At 45.0% G+C, this 15,335-nt stretch overlaps 1 protein-coding gene and 1 pseudogene; both read left to right on the plus strand.

Moving 5' to 3' along the window:
• Positions 1-15,335, plus strand: part of Erich1 (glutamate-rich 1) — a gene marked incomplete at its 5' end in the record, with an annotated part of 52,793,804 nt that overhangs the window by 35,386,420 nt on the left and 17,392,049 nt on the right.
• On the plus strand, positions 13,656-13,800 carry LOC120097589 (small nucleolar RNA SNORA29; annotated as a pseudogene).

A 15,335-nucleotide genomic window follows, 5' to 3' on the forward strand; every position in this document is an offset into this window, starting at 1 on the left:
ACATCTGGACAAGGGAGGTTTCTCGGCCCTACTTCTTTGGAAAAACTCTGGAAATCATTCCTATATTGAAGTGGAAACTTCAGGGTTCTTTGGAGAGTCCATTGTGTTGGATGGTGTTTTGCTGGGGCAAGAAGCGTTTCCCTGAAGTGGACACAGGTGAAAAGCTGAGACAGACTCTTGAAGGATCATTTCACTGAGGCAGACACAGGAGAGAGGACGCTCTGCTAAAGCAAGCCCGTGAAAGGATATGTGATGAAGGATTCTTTGCTAACAACAAGCATGTATTGGTCTTTTTTTTTTTTTTTTAAAAAAAAAGTACATTGTGTACTTGAACTCAGTTTATCAGGACTCTACTGACTCGGGCTGATTGGATACACATGCTGAGGCAAGACCTGTGCTGTGCTGTGCTGTGCTGTGCTGAAGCAAAGTACTTGGGAGGCATGTGATGTATGGAGGTATAAATAGGATACCATGGAGTGACAGAGAGACAGAGCTTGGCTTGCTGGTACAGCTAGTTGTGCAATGCTTGTGGGTCTCAGGTCTTTGCTGATCTTCGCTTCCCTGAGAGAGGCACAGTGCAGAACTTCTCCTGGTGTTCCTGCTGGTCCCTCCTGCTGACTCAAGCTGAGGCAGAGGCCTGGCTGTCTCTGCTAGGTAACACCACTGCTACTGATTCCTGTTCACTATCGGGATCCTACCAAACTGGACTGCTGGTGTTTCCGTGAAGTATTTACGCGTAGATTGAGCTGCTGCCGCCTACTGAACTGAACTGCTGATTTCCAGACAACACAGACAGGAGTTGCTCCAAAGAATCTTTCTAAACAAGGCCACATCCCCCATATCCTTTCTTTCCCACTACCTCTGGTGGGTGGTGGGCTACAAGGGATGTTAAAGCATTTAAGAGCTGTCATTGAAAGTAAGGTTTGAAAAAATTAAAGTTACACTGTACTCTCAAGGGTGAGGTGAAGAAAGTTCAAAGCAGTCAGCAAAAAACTGAGTTCTAGAAAAGCTTGCTAAGCCCCAAGTAGGCCATCCTGGAGTCCGAGGCATTTAAAAAATGCATTGTATAGTTTAAAAATTAAATGCCACTAGAGAATAAAATTGTGTTTGTGTGTATGTGTGAGTGTGTCTGTAAGTGGTGTGTATGTGTGTGGTGTTTATATGTGTGTGTGTGTGTGCGTGCGTGTATGGTATATGTGTGTGTGTATCTGTGTGTGTCTTGTATAGTGTATATGTGTATGTGCATGTCTCTGTGGTGTGTGTCTGTGTGTGTTTGTGTGTGTGTGTGTGTCTGTGAGTAGTATATATGTGTTTGTCTGTGTGTGGTGTATGTGTGTATATCTGTGTGTGGTGTATATCTGTGTGTGTGTGTGTGTGTGTTCATCTCTGTGTGGTGTATATGTGTATGTCTTGTATAGTGTATATGTATGTGTGCATGTCTGTGTGTGATGTGTGATGTGTGTGTGTGTGTGGTGTATATGTATGTGTGGTATATATGTGTATGCATGTTCTATTGTGCCTCTAATTCTTTAGGCAATTTGTTGTCTATGTGTGACCCATTTCTTTGTCCACTATTGTGAATGTAAGTGCTTGCATGTGATGTGGCGGACTGAGCCCTCATGTGTCACAGCCTGTAGGAGTCAGAGGTTAACTCTATGGTATCAGTTCTTCCCTTGTACCCTATGAGGGTCTAGCTTTAGACTTATGTTTCTAGGTTTTGAAGGCAAGTGCCTTCCCTGCTGACCCACTCTGCCTTCCTGTTAACTCCTTACTTTTAAGTTATAAAGATCCCTAACTGTCACTCAATCTCTCAGCTTTAAACAATGACTACCTCTCAAGAACGAAAGCCTTTAAACTCCAGACCTTTATTTAAAAAATGATTTTTTAAAAAAGTCAGACCATGGGGCTGGAGAGATGGCCCAGGAGTAAAGAGGACCCAGGTTTGATTCCCAGCACCCACTTGAGAACTCATCTTGTGTAACTCCAATTCCAGGTGCTCTGGTGCCCTCTTCTGGCCTCCGAAGGCATCCGACACGCATGTGACATACAGCCCTACACAAACACCAATGCACATAAAATAATAACAGTAAAAAATTTAAACCTCAGAGCAATGTTTGCACACATACCTAGGCAACTGTGCACATGAGTGGTTTTTATGACGTTATTAGTTGTGACAGAACAGAGTCACAATCTAAGTGCCTGACAGAGGGGATAGATAAATAAGCTATGCCTGCCAAGATGAATATGGTTCAGTAATCATAAGAAGGAATAAATATCCCTCTGTATTGCACAGGAAGAATGGGTGTTATCATGGGGAAGGCAAATGTCAGGACATTGTGTAGTGCAAACCCACACAATCACTCCATTCCCTGGGAACAGAGAAGTGTGTCTACAAAATAAAAATGTTAAGAAGTGTCCAAAAGAAAGTTTGGGACTGGGGTTGGGGATTTAGCTCAGCAGTAGAGCACTTGCCTAGCAAGCGCAAGGCCCTGGGTTCGATCCCCAGCTCCGAAAAAAAGAAAAGAAAAAAAGAAAAAGAAAAGAAAGTTTGGGACTGGAAAGAGAAATCTCCAAATGAACTACTGAGATGATGGTTACTGGGGGGTACTAAGGGAGGTTTAAGATTCTCCAGAAGTAAGGAAATGTTTAAGGAGAATACTTGCATTTGTCACCTAGGAAACAATGATTAACATTTAAGAAGGCTCAGTGGTAAGGAGCCCAGGAACCAGCAACAGTTCAAATTATCTCCTGTATCTCCTGCTCCAGGGAATTGACTAGTCGCTTCTGGGCTCCACAGGCACACACGCACACGCACACACACACACACACACACACACACACACACACACACACACAAACACATGTACATACACACACAAACACATACACACATACACAAACACACACACACAAACACAAACACATGTACATACACACACAAACAAACACAAACACATGTACATACACACACAAACACACACAAATACATGTACATACACACACAAACACAAACACATACACACATACACACACAAACACACACACAAACACAAACACATGTACATACACACACAAACACACACACAAATACTTGTACATACACACACAAACACAAACACATGTACATACACACAAACACACACACATACACACACAAACACATGTACATAGACACACAAACACACACATACACACAAACAAACACAAACACATGCAAATGCACACACAAACACATGCAAATGCACACACAAACACACACATATGCAAATGCACACACAAACACACACATATACACACACAAACACAAACACACACATACACACAAACACATGTAATACACACACAAACACACACATATACACACAAACACATACACACACAAAGACACACATAGACACACATACACACACAAACACACACACACAAACACATACAAACACACACACACTTTTTTTTTATAAGTATTAGGATCTTTTTTAAACATTTATTTATTTATTATGTATACATCATGCAGCTTTCTGCCTGCATGTATGCCTGCAGGCCAGAAGAGGGCACCAGACCTGATTATAGATGGTTGTGAGCCACCATGTGGTTGCTGGGAATTGAACTCAGGACCTCTGGAAGAGCAGACAGTGCTCTTAATCACTGAGCCATCTCTCCAGCCCACACACACACTTTTTAAAAAGAAAAATGAGACAAAAAGTTGCAGCTTTCAGTCCACCCTTGTCTACCATGTATACTTCTGCTCATGAGTGTTTAAATATTTGGGATTTCATAATCAGTACCCTTTATTCAGAGCCAAGGCAAAACCAGCCCCAGAGAGCCCCTGCTTTCTTCCAGGTATTCGGCTGGTGCTGGCTACTCCATTGTAGTAGCTTATGGGTAGATGTCAATCTTCTGGTTTCCACAGGACAGCCACTTCATCGTCCAGGTACCCCGCTCCTCCACAGCCTTTACTTGTACGAATGCTTCGGGTCTATAAACTGATTAAAAGAAAAAAGAAAAAGAAAAAGCCAATTGGTGTTACATCCTCATATGACTACAGGGAGACCCTGACTGGACTAGTATGGGGAGGGAATAAGGAAAAGACAGATAGAAGACAGACAGGCAGGCAGACAGACAGAAGACAGACAAGCTGGGAGCTGGTGGACAGGACTCTCTGCTGGAGACATAACAGTACCTTGGAAGCTTGCCGTGTTTATTATAGGGTTGAACAGAGAGGCAGGGTTATTAAACACAGATAAACAAGGAGGCGGGTTTTGTGGCACACAGCTGGATTAATTAGATGGATCAAGATCAAGTCGATCTTAGACAGTAGAGCCTCTGTAAGGGAACAATCTTCAGACTTTGGCTATCTGGGGACAGAAAGCTATGGTGGGGGGTTGGGGATTTAGCTTGCCTAGCAAGCGCAAGGCCCTGGGTTTGGTCCCCAGCTCCGAAAAAAAAAGAAAAGAAAAAAAAAAAAGCTATGGTGGACATTTTTTGTATACACTATCAACATCCTCACTTGGACCAAATGATGGCTGGGAGTCTCACCTCAGGGCCATGCCAGGTTCTCCATGACCCTGAGGCTCTGAGGTCCTTGACCTGACTGGGCCCATGCCAACGGCACACATGCACTCCGGACTTCACTCGTTCAGGATTTTCTCCGCTCCCTGCAGAGCTAGTGACACACACTTTTAATTAACTCAGCACTTAGGAGGCAGAAGCAGGCAGATCTTTGTGAGTCTGAGGTAGCCTGGTCTATAGTAAATCCCGGGCCAGCCAGGGGTACATAGTAATTCTGGCTCAAAAAAAAGGAGAATAAATAATGTCACTTGAGTCATTTCCCTCCCCCAAGGGCACTTACACAACATTATGAGGAAACACTAGTTGGGGGAGGGCGCAGAGTGGGGGTGTGCTGTTCAGGATCCAAGAAAAAAGTTTCTGAGACCAAATTTCAGATTTCTATAGGAGGAGTTTGGAGACTAGGTTATTTGGGTAGTATCCCTCATCCGCTCCATTCTCTGTGCGCTTTTGGGAGGAATCCACGGGCCACGAAAGGGTTAGAAATCAGCCAACAGGAGCCTTGAAGAGGGAAGACCAGCAGGGAAAGACAGGAACCCAGGGTCTCTGAAGGAAGGCTGGCAGATTGCAACTGCCCAGGCAGTCCCATGGCTTGCTAAATAGAGCTGTTAAGTAAGCCACGGTCCCAGGGGACATTCTCAAGGGTGAAGCCAGACAAAGAAAGAATGTCTGCAGTTTCAGGTCAGAGGTAGCTCAGAGAAAGCACATTCTCTCCTCAGTGGTCGGCGTCCTTGTTTTTGATGTTCCCAGAGAGCGTGCCCGCCTGTGCCCTCCACTCGAGAAAGGCCATCCCTGGGCAGCTTTGATGGAGTGCTTGCATTCCACTCCACTACTTATCAGAGCATTCTGAGCCAAAATGGAGGAGAGTCTCTGCTCACAGCACTCCAGACACCTTGGGGCTTTCTGCCTGGAGTGCTGATCTGAGGAAAAGAGCACTGGGAGAACCTGGGCTGTGTGCCTGTTGAACTCTCTGGTGTCCCCTGCTTTGCTTCCTTGGTTCAGGGGGCAGCCACCGGCCCGTGTCACAGCATCCTCTCATGAACATGCTTCAGTTTGCACCAAAGGAGCTGAGCACAGACTTTGCCGACTGGAAACCATGGCCTCGGTTAAAAAATAACAACAGCGGGGTTGGGGATTTAGCTCAGTGGTAGAGCGCTTGCCTAGCAAGTCGAAGGCCCTGGGTTTGGTCCCCAGCTCTGAAAAAAAGAAAAAAGAAAAAAAAAAAAAGTTAAAAAATAACAACAGGAAGGAAAAAAAAATCTATTGGCCAAAGGACAGAGTGGATTCAGAGAGCAATTATACATCCCAGAAAGGACAACTCTTGCAACGTCAAAATGTTCCCCCGGGCCTTACCCAGAGCTCCTCAGAGGAGAGTTTCGTAAACCAATATTCCCCTCTTATGCTGAACTTTGATTTTGTTAATGAAAGAAAAATGGTAGTTCTCCCAATGCAGGCTGTGGTAGATGCTGCACGCGTACACACACACACACACACAGAACCAGACGTAACACATGGGCTACACAGGGCAGACATAAGTTATGAAGGTAATTTGTTCCCCCTGGAATGTTTAGGCTGCTTTCCACAGCCTCAAATCACCAGGCACTCACTACTGAGTGTTGCTAAGGGTCTCTCTGGCTTTGCCCACATTAATAATGTCCCAGGCAGTGGTGAAAGGGGTCTAGGCTGTGGCTAGCCTACAAGTTTCTCCTTTGATAGTTGACTCCTTTAAGTGTCTATCTGGAAGCAGGATGAGGGTGGCAGCTTCCCTAACCTTTACTGGAAGGAAGGTTTTGCGTGCATTATGCAGGTCCACCGGCCAGTTCTACGGTAGGCCTGTGTGGGCTCTGAGATTCAGAATTTCTCCTTCTTCTGAGTCAGGGTCCCATTCTAAAGCTAGACTGGCTTCAAACTTATGACAGTCTTCCAGCAGCAGCCTCTACGTTAGTGGGGACTCCAGACATACACCGAGGGGCCCTGCAAAATTAGTGGGACTAATTTTGAACCCAAGATCTTGTGCATGCTGGCTACGTACTCTACCACTGAGCTCTACTCCCAGCCTGAGATCCGGTATTTCTAAATAACTCCCAGAGAAGGCTAGTGCTCTTCCAACAGCACTGAGTGCTGAGAACCACGAGGACCTTGTGGAGACAAGCAGGCAACCTGTATCTTACCTCAGAAGTGCCTTCAGTTTCTATGCTTTTAAGCTCTTGTCTTCTTGTGGTCTCCGACTTTTGGCTGCCTTGGTAGACAAGGTCCATACTTTGTGGTATCAGCTCAAGGATTGAATGATACACCACGTACACTGTCCTCCATTGATCCTCACTGAAAGTTTTTCATATCATCACCATCACCATCACCATCTGTGACAGGCACTCTGCTAATTAGCTACTTTATATACATTAAGAATCACTAATGGAGTCCCCAGCTCTGAAAAAAAGAAAAAGAAAAAAAAAAGAATCACTAATGGAGTATATGGCCACCTGTTGTGGTTTGAGTGGGAAGTCTCCCCCATGGGCTTGTGTATTTATTTAAACACTTGCTCTCTGTATTGTTGCAAGCTCTCTCAGACCTGGGGTCCTAGCTGGCAGACATAAGACTGTGAGGGAGGAGCTAGAACAGCAATTCCGAACTAGGGTCAAGACATCTACATTACAATTCATAACAGAAGCAAAATTACAGTTCTGAAATAGCAAGAAAATAATTTTATGGTTGGGGGTCACCACATATGAGGAACTGTACTAAAGGGTCAGAAAAAGGTTGAGAACCACTGGGCTAGAATGTTTTAACACAGCCGGGTTTGAGCCCAGGCTCCTTCTTCCTGGTCCACTCATATGTGAGAAAGGCAGCCTCTTGATCAAACTGGAGTAAATGGAACTGTTCCTACTGCCATGCCTCCTCTGACATGACATACTGTGCAGTCTTGTGATGGTTTGTTTACACTCGGCCCAGGGAGTGGTACTTTTAGAAGGTGTGGCACTGTTGGAATAGGTGAGTTACTGTGGGCATGGGCTTTAAGACCCTCATCCTAGCTGCCTGGAAGCCAGTATTCTACTAGCAGCCTTTAGATGAAGATGTAGAACTCTCAGCTTCTCCTGCACCATGCCTGCCTGGATGCTGCCATGTTCCTGCCTTGATGATAATGGACTGAACCTCTGAACCTGTAAGCCAGCCCTAATTAAATGCTGTTCTTATAAGAGTTGCCTTGGTCATGATGTCTGCTCACAGCAGTAAAACCCTAAGACATATCTCACCATAAATCCTCATGAAGTGGCTTCTGTGGAGTATGTTATCATCAAAATGAGAACAGTCACGAGTGACTCACTGGCCAGAAAGATCACTTGCTGCTCTTGCATAGGTCTAGTTAGGTTCCCTGCACCAACACGGCAGCTCACAATCAGCTGTAACTCCAGTTTCAGATCTGACTCTTCTGGCCTCTGCGGGCATCAGGAAGGCCCATGACACATAGATTAGAAACACATGCATACAAAATAGGTATACGCATAAGATAATAATTTATAAAAATTAAAAAAGAGGCCAAGTGGTAGTGGCACAGGCTTTTAATCCCAGGATTTAAGAGGTAGAAGCAGGCCAATCTCTGAGACCAGCCTGACCTACAGAGAGTTCCAGGACAGCCAAGACCACAGAGAAACCCGGTCTCATCATCATCATCTTCTTCTTCATCATCGCTGCTGCTGCTGCTGCCGCTGCCGCCATCATCATCATCATCATAAATAGGAGGAGGTAACGAATATAACCCTGATCCAGGAATGGACTCCAAAGCCTTCAAGCAACTAAATGACTTGCCAAAAATTCCAGTTAAGAGACAGATGAGGTCATCTGGGCAGCACAGTGGAGCTGGGTAGCAGGGAAGCAGGTGGCCCAGCCCTGAGGTGGTGAGTGAGGAAAAGCTGGGTCTGTCACTTGTCTGTAGTGCAGTAGTGTAGGCCAAGGAGAGATGCTCTCCCCAACTCTGTGAGCCTGGAGGCCTTTGGAAGGCTGCTGAGCCAGCTCTGAGGTCATCATGCACCAAGATGGTGAGAGTGGGAGAGCTGTCCTCACCCATCACCAACTGCAGCACTTGGGAGAACGGACTGTGCACCTTGCCTGGGCAGCACAGTAGAGCTATCCCTGATGGCCTGGGGGCAGGAGAGCTGTCCCTGTCCCTTACCAGCTGCAGCCCAGGGCAGTGCTGGAGTGTTCAACCTGGCTGTGTGGATGCAGGAGAGCCAGTGCACTGACCATCTCAGCTACCACCCAGGTCAAGATCTAGAGCTTTGAGCTGGCCCACCTCAAAATTTACCTCATCTATAAACTGCTGGAGTGCATGAAAGGGCCAATCCTGCAGATGCAAAGCTTCAAGATCTCCATGACCCGGGGCAACAACAGGATATCTGAGAGGAGTCATGGTGAGGATCCAGTATTGATAGCGTAGCAGAAGCCAGGGGCCTCTAACCAGACCAGTGACTCATTGCAATGAGCATTTGCAAGTAAAGATGTGTGGACAAAAGGGAGTATGCATGACATCCTTCAGTTTCCATAATGAAGGGACAGGAGGATGAGTGGGATTGGGGAACATGATGTGAAATTTACAAAGAATCAATAAAAAATTTAAAAAGAGAGATAGATAGGCAGGCAGATGGTGGAGGACTGGAGAGATGGCCCAGTGGTTAAGAACACTTGCTGCTCTTGTAGGGGATCCAGATTCAGTTCTTAGCACTGCTCGTTGTCCCCAAATGTAAAAAAATGTCAAAGGTCAGGTAGCTAGGAGTGCTGGCTTCATCTGTCATCCCAGCACTTGGGAGGCAGAGGCAGGAGGATCTCTGTGAGTATGAGGCCAGCCAGGTCTACATAGTGAGTTCCAGGAAAGCCAGGGTTATGTGAAGAGACCCTGTCTCTAAAACAAAAACCTGGAACTCTTTACCTCTGACCTGAGGCAGAGTCTGACTGAACCTCAGGTTAAGTTGTTGCTAAGGAGAAAACTCAGATTCCATACCAAATATTTGGATTTTCATGTAAGAGAGTGAAGATGCTCATGATGTGGGCTGGAATAGTATTTGCCCGTCAGTTAAGTTTCTTTCATTTCAAGCACACTAGAAGTAACTGAGCAAGCCAGCCAGGAAATAGTTGGGGAGACACTGGTATTAGAATGTCTTCGGCTTGCATGGGGACTCAGACACAAAGCAAGCTCTAAACATCATGCCTTGGAAAGCATGGGGACAGGAAAACAGGGTTCCTCCAGGGACCTCAGGGGCTCTTGGACAGTTTTTGGGGAGCTGCTACTCTCACAGGTCTCAACCCCACTTATGTCTGTCTATGTCTTCATTTCTATGAGAAAAAACCAGCAAAGCTTAAAGTTCAAGAATCTCTACCCTGGGGGCTGGAGAGATGGCTCAGCGGTTAAGAGCACTGACTGCTCGTCCAGAGGTCTTGAGTCCAATTCCCAGCAACCACATGGTGGCTCACAACCATCTGTAATGGGATCCAATGCCCTCTTCTGGTGTGTCTGAAGACAGCTACAGTGTACTCATATAATAAATAAATAAATCTTAAGAAAAAAAAAGAACCATTCTTAAGAATCTCTACCTTGTAAGGACAGTTGCACAAATATGGTCTGTACTAGTTAGCTTTTGTATGCTGTGCCAAAGTACCCAAGGAATACAACTTTCAAGTTGTGGGAAGAGAAATTTGTTTTGGCATTTTGGCTCTTGGTTTCAGAGGTGTCAACCCATTGACACTATTGCTTTAGGGCCTCTGGAGGTGATACCAATAACATGATATGATGGAGGAACAATTCTGGAAGTGTTATGACACCTGGCCTCAAATTATAGAGCAGAGACATGATAACAAAACGGACATGAAGACCAACTAAAACTAAAATCTAGAGGGAAAACCCAAACAGCTAAAGCCATCTATCCTTGACAAAGGTGTCAAAAACTTACACTAAGGGAGAAAAACCTCCTCTTCAACACAGGGTGCTTTGAAAGCTCGATATCCACATTATTCATTTTTATAGCACCAATGCTCATTTGTTTCACTCTTTACTCCATTGTTGAGCTCAACTATTTCACATAGCATCACTTCCTGCCTGAAGTATGTCCTTAAGCATTTCATTTAGGACGTTTTGTAAATGGTGAAGGTAACAATTTCTACTTATCTAGGATGTGTGTATAGAGAATGAATAACAAACCAAAGAAAGGATACTACTGAAGTTCCAGCGTGGTGAAACAATCAATGTATTGGGTTACTCACAGGAAAATGGGTTACTTGAAGGAGCCAGATTACTCAAAGGTAACTGAACAAATGAAAGCCCATCTCCATATAGATAACAACTCACAAAAGCTGGGATGCTGAAGCTCATGGCATAGCCTGGGCCTGGGAGCAGCTGGAGAGATTGGGAGTATGTCTTTCAAGCAGCTCAACTAATCTCAGTCCTTCTTCCAGGCACATCAACCAGTTTGTACTCTTCCAGGAAGATCAGTTTGGAGAGTCTCTCAGCAATGTATACTGCTATATAATCTTGAAGAAGGAAGAGTCTTCTTTGTGTATCTGGTTGGCTCCAGGAACTTTCTGAGACTTGGAAGTTGTTTAGTTCTTGAATCTTAAGGAGCCTCCCGGGGTGCTGGAGAGATGGCTCAGTGGTTAAGAGCACTGACTGCTCTTCCAGAGGTCCTGAGTTCAATTCCCAGCAACCACATGGTGGCTCACAACCATCTGTAAAGAGATCTGATGCCCTCTTCTGGTGTGTCTGAAGACAGCTACAGTGTACTTATATATAATAAATGAATAAATCTTTAAAAAAAAAAAAAGGAGCCTCCCGGGGTTGTGGATTTGGCTCAGTGTTAGAGCGCTTGCCTAGCAAGTGCAAGGCCCTGGGTTCGGTCCCCAGCTCCAAAAAGAAAAAAAGTAAAGAAAAAAAGGAGCCTCCCTTTAGAACTTTCTGACTTTCTCCCTGTAGGGTGGAGTGACAAGTGTTTGTCCCACCTGATCTATTTTACTGGTTTTAGACCTTATTTTGAAAGAGAAGTTCATTCAAGAGGAGACATGGTGGTTTTCCTACTTTTGTTACTGCTGAAGATCTGCTGTCCTTCTGACTACTGCACCACTAAAGGCTGCCATTTTTTTTTCCTCTCTTAACTGGCAAGTCAGAAGAGTTTTGTCTTCATCTTCAGTTTTCCACAATTACTCCATGATGTGTCTAAGTTTTTGGTTTTGTTTTGTTTCATTTTGTTTTTTTTCTGCCAGATGATGGGTTCCCTTATTCTCTTTGTGGGAGTCTGAAAATGCTTGGCCCTGGGAGTGGCACTATTAGAAGGTGTGGCCTTGTTGGAGTGGGTGTGTCACTGTGGGTGTGGGCTTTCACACCCTCATCCTATCTGCCTGGAAGCCAGTCTTCCCCTAGCAGCCTTCAGATGAAGATGTAGAACTCTCAGCTCCTCCTGCACCATGCCTGCCTGGACGCTGCCATGCTCTCACCTTGATGATACTGGACTGAACCTCTAAACTTGTAAGCCAGCCCCAACTAAATGTTGTCCTTATAGGAGTTACCTTGATCATGGTGTCTGTTCATAGCAGTAAAATCCTAAGACACTCTTCTTGGACCAATGTCTAAGTAAGTATTGCTTGTGCCAAATGATTTCTGTTTCTTTTTTTTTTTTTTTTTCTTTTCTTTTTTTCAGAGCTGGGGACCGAACCCAGGGCCTTGCGGTTGCTAGGCAAGCGCTCTACCACTGAGCTAAATCCCCAACCCCTATAGTTCTTTTTTAAACAGTAATGAAAAATGTTTTACAAGTTCTGAGTGCTATGTTAATCTAAGATCTATATGGAATAGTATCAAAAATTCATTACCATTCTTGTCAAAGTTCCAATGACATTCTTCAAGGCACACACATGCACGCACACAACCTAAAATTCACATAAAACCATCCCCCAAGATCCCCCTAAAGCCAAAGTCATGCTTGCAGAAAGAACAATGCGAGAAGTGTGATTCCATGTGGCCTCAAATTATACAACAGAGCCAAAATGACCCAGGGAAAATACAAGGGTGTGACTGATCCTAGGTGTCATTTGATGCAAAGGTTTATTGTAGATATAAGGCAAAGAATAGCCAGAGGCATCCAGAATAGAGTCTGAACTGGGCAGTGGCGAGTGGGCGGGGTGGAAGGTGGGTAGGCAGGGAAGGGAGGGGATAGGGTGTCGGAGATAACTATGAAGAGGAGAGAGAAGGGGAAAGAGGGGGCAAGAGTGGAGCTGACAACCAAAAGACCAAGACTATCAAAGAAGACCAAGAGACTGTGTAACCAAAATGGCTGAGACTCTATAGGAATCAGAAGCTGGGGGAAGGGAAGAGAAGCTCTCGGGCTGGAGAGATTCCAGGACTCTGTGACAAGTGTCAGCAAGGCTGAGAGAGAGCTGTGGCCAGCAACTGCTTCAGAATGTCAAGTAGGGGCCTCAAGTAGTCCTTTTTCCCAGGTGTCTTTGAGACCTAATAATAACAAGGAGGGCACAATATAGTCACAACAACAGACTTGCAAGTCCAATGTGGGGGCCAGACACTGGTGACATACGCCTTTAATCCCAGCATTTGGGAGGCAGAAGCAGGCAGCCTGGTCTACAGAGTGAGTTCCAGGACAGCCAGGGCCACACAGAAAAACCCTGTCTTGAAAAAGCAAAAATATACCAACCAACCAGAGCTCCCAGGGACTAAACCACCACTCAAAGAGTACACATGGACAGACCCATGCCTCCAGCTGCATATGTAGCAGAGGATGGCCTTGCTGGGCCCTGCCAAGGTTGGACCCCCCCAATGTAGGGGAAAGTCAGGGCAGGAAGGAAGGGTGATTGGGAAGGGGGAACACCCTCATAGAAGAAAGGGGAGGGGAGATGGGATAGGGGGCTTATGGATGGGAAACCGGGAATAACATTTGAAATGTAAATACAAAAATCCAATAAAAAAAAGAAAAAGCAAAAATAAAGTAATGAAACCTGGGTTTTCTGGAAGACAAGCCAGTGCTCTTAACCATGGAGGCATGGCTTGTTTCTAGAACCAACCGTAGGAAATAGCTTAAGGCTCATGACCTGTAAAGATTGTGTGTCCCATTTAACCATCACAAAGTCTCACGGAAGAGATTTTAGTAGCCATGCATATTGAAGCATGCTTATAGATTAAAGGTGCTGTGATCTGGAGAGGGGCTTTTCAGTATCCTCCTTGTATATGAAATGACCGGACACTAAGACAATGCCTGTGACACACGACACTCTTATGTGTGCTAAGACCCAAAAGTCAGAGTAATGGACTTGAAAGGTTCTCTCTCTCTCATATTTCAAACAGTGAAGCAGTGCACACTATCAGTAGAAACCCAAGGGTCGACATAAAAGAGACTGATTAATGCTGCTAAGACATCCATGTCTTCTCATTTAGTGGGTTTGTTTTTTTAATATGCTACTATTAAGCCCACTACTTCTCAAGTTAAACACACAGGTAAAAACTGACTGACACAGGAGGCTGGAGCCATGTCTCCGTGGTTAAGAGCACTGGCTAGTCTTCCAGAAAACCCAGGTTTCATTCCCAGCATCCACTTGGTGCCTTACAGCTGCTCATGAGTCCAGTTCTAGGGATCCAATGCCCTCTTCTGGTCTTTATAGGCACCAGCACACACAGAGTACATAGGCACTCAATCACATAAAATAGTTTAAAACAGGGCTGGAGAGATGGCTCAGAGATTAAGAGCACTGTCTGCTCTTCTAGAGGTCCTGAGTTCAATTCCCAGCAACTACATGGTGGCTCACAACCATCTGTAATGAGATCCGATGCCCTCTTCTGGCCTGCAGGCATACATGCAGGCAGAAAGCTGTACGATGTATACATAATAAATAAATATAAAAAGAAAAGAAAAGAAACAAAGAACTTGTTTATAGCAAGGATGGTGGTACAACACCTCTAGTCTCAGCACTCAGGAGGCAGAGGTAGGAGGATCTCTGTGAGTTCGAGGCCAACCTGATGTACAGAGTGAGTTCTAGATCTATCAGTGCTACACAGAGACCCCTTTTTTCTTTTAAAAGGAGGAAGGAAGGAAGGAAGGACGGAAGAAAAGAAGAAAAGAAAAACAAAGACAATCTTTGTTGAGCTGCTCTGTGTCTCCCCTCCCCCCCAGGGAGAGCCCCTTTTGCTCTCTGGAAATTCTCTCTGTTCACTTTGTATTTCATTTACATCTTAGGTTTTCTTCAATTAAACTACAGGAGGAAGCGTGCGAGCTTTGTTTTTCTTCTTTGTGCCTCTTTTTCTTCTTTCTTTTTATTTTTTACCTAGGGTCTCACAATGTAGCTTTGGCAGGCCTGGAGCGCACTGTTTGGACCAGGGTGCCCTTGAACCCACAGATATCTGTCTGCCTTTGCCTTCCTGGTGCTGGGTTAAAATGGGCATCACTACGCCTGGCCAAAGGCTGCGATCCTTGCTCAGGATAATAATGTGAGGAACAAACACAAAGGGGAGATGGTGATTTCAATTTAAGTAGGGCGATAAAATCTTTGGTCAAGGATAATTTGAAGTTTTACGTTGGTTAAGTAGGATCTCTAAAGAGGAGATGAGTATGATTGACCCTCTGTAGCTGTGGGTTCAGGTTCCCCCAGCACAAATCAGGGACCGACTTTGCCACAGTCACGAGTTAGGCATTTTAAAAACTATAGCCCATTAAAGTCAGAGCAAAAGAATTATGCCCTTGTGTGTTGAATGGGGAAACATGGGAAAGAGAAACTATTTTAGGACTAAGTAG

Source organism: Rattus norvegicus, chromosome 16 (assembly GCF_021556685.1).
Source record: "Rattus norvegicus strain SHRSP/BbbUtx chromosome 16, alternate assembly SHRSP_T2T, whole genome shotgun sequence".
In the NCBI taxonomy this organism is placed as follows: Eukaryota; Metazoa; Chordata; class Mammalia; order Rodentia; family Muridae; genus Rattus; species Rattus norvegicus.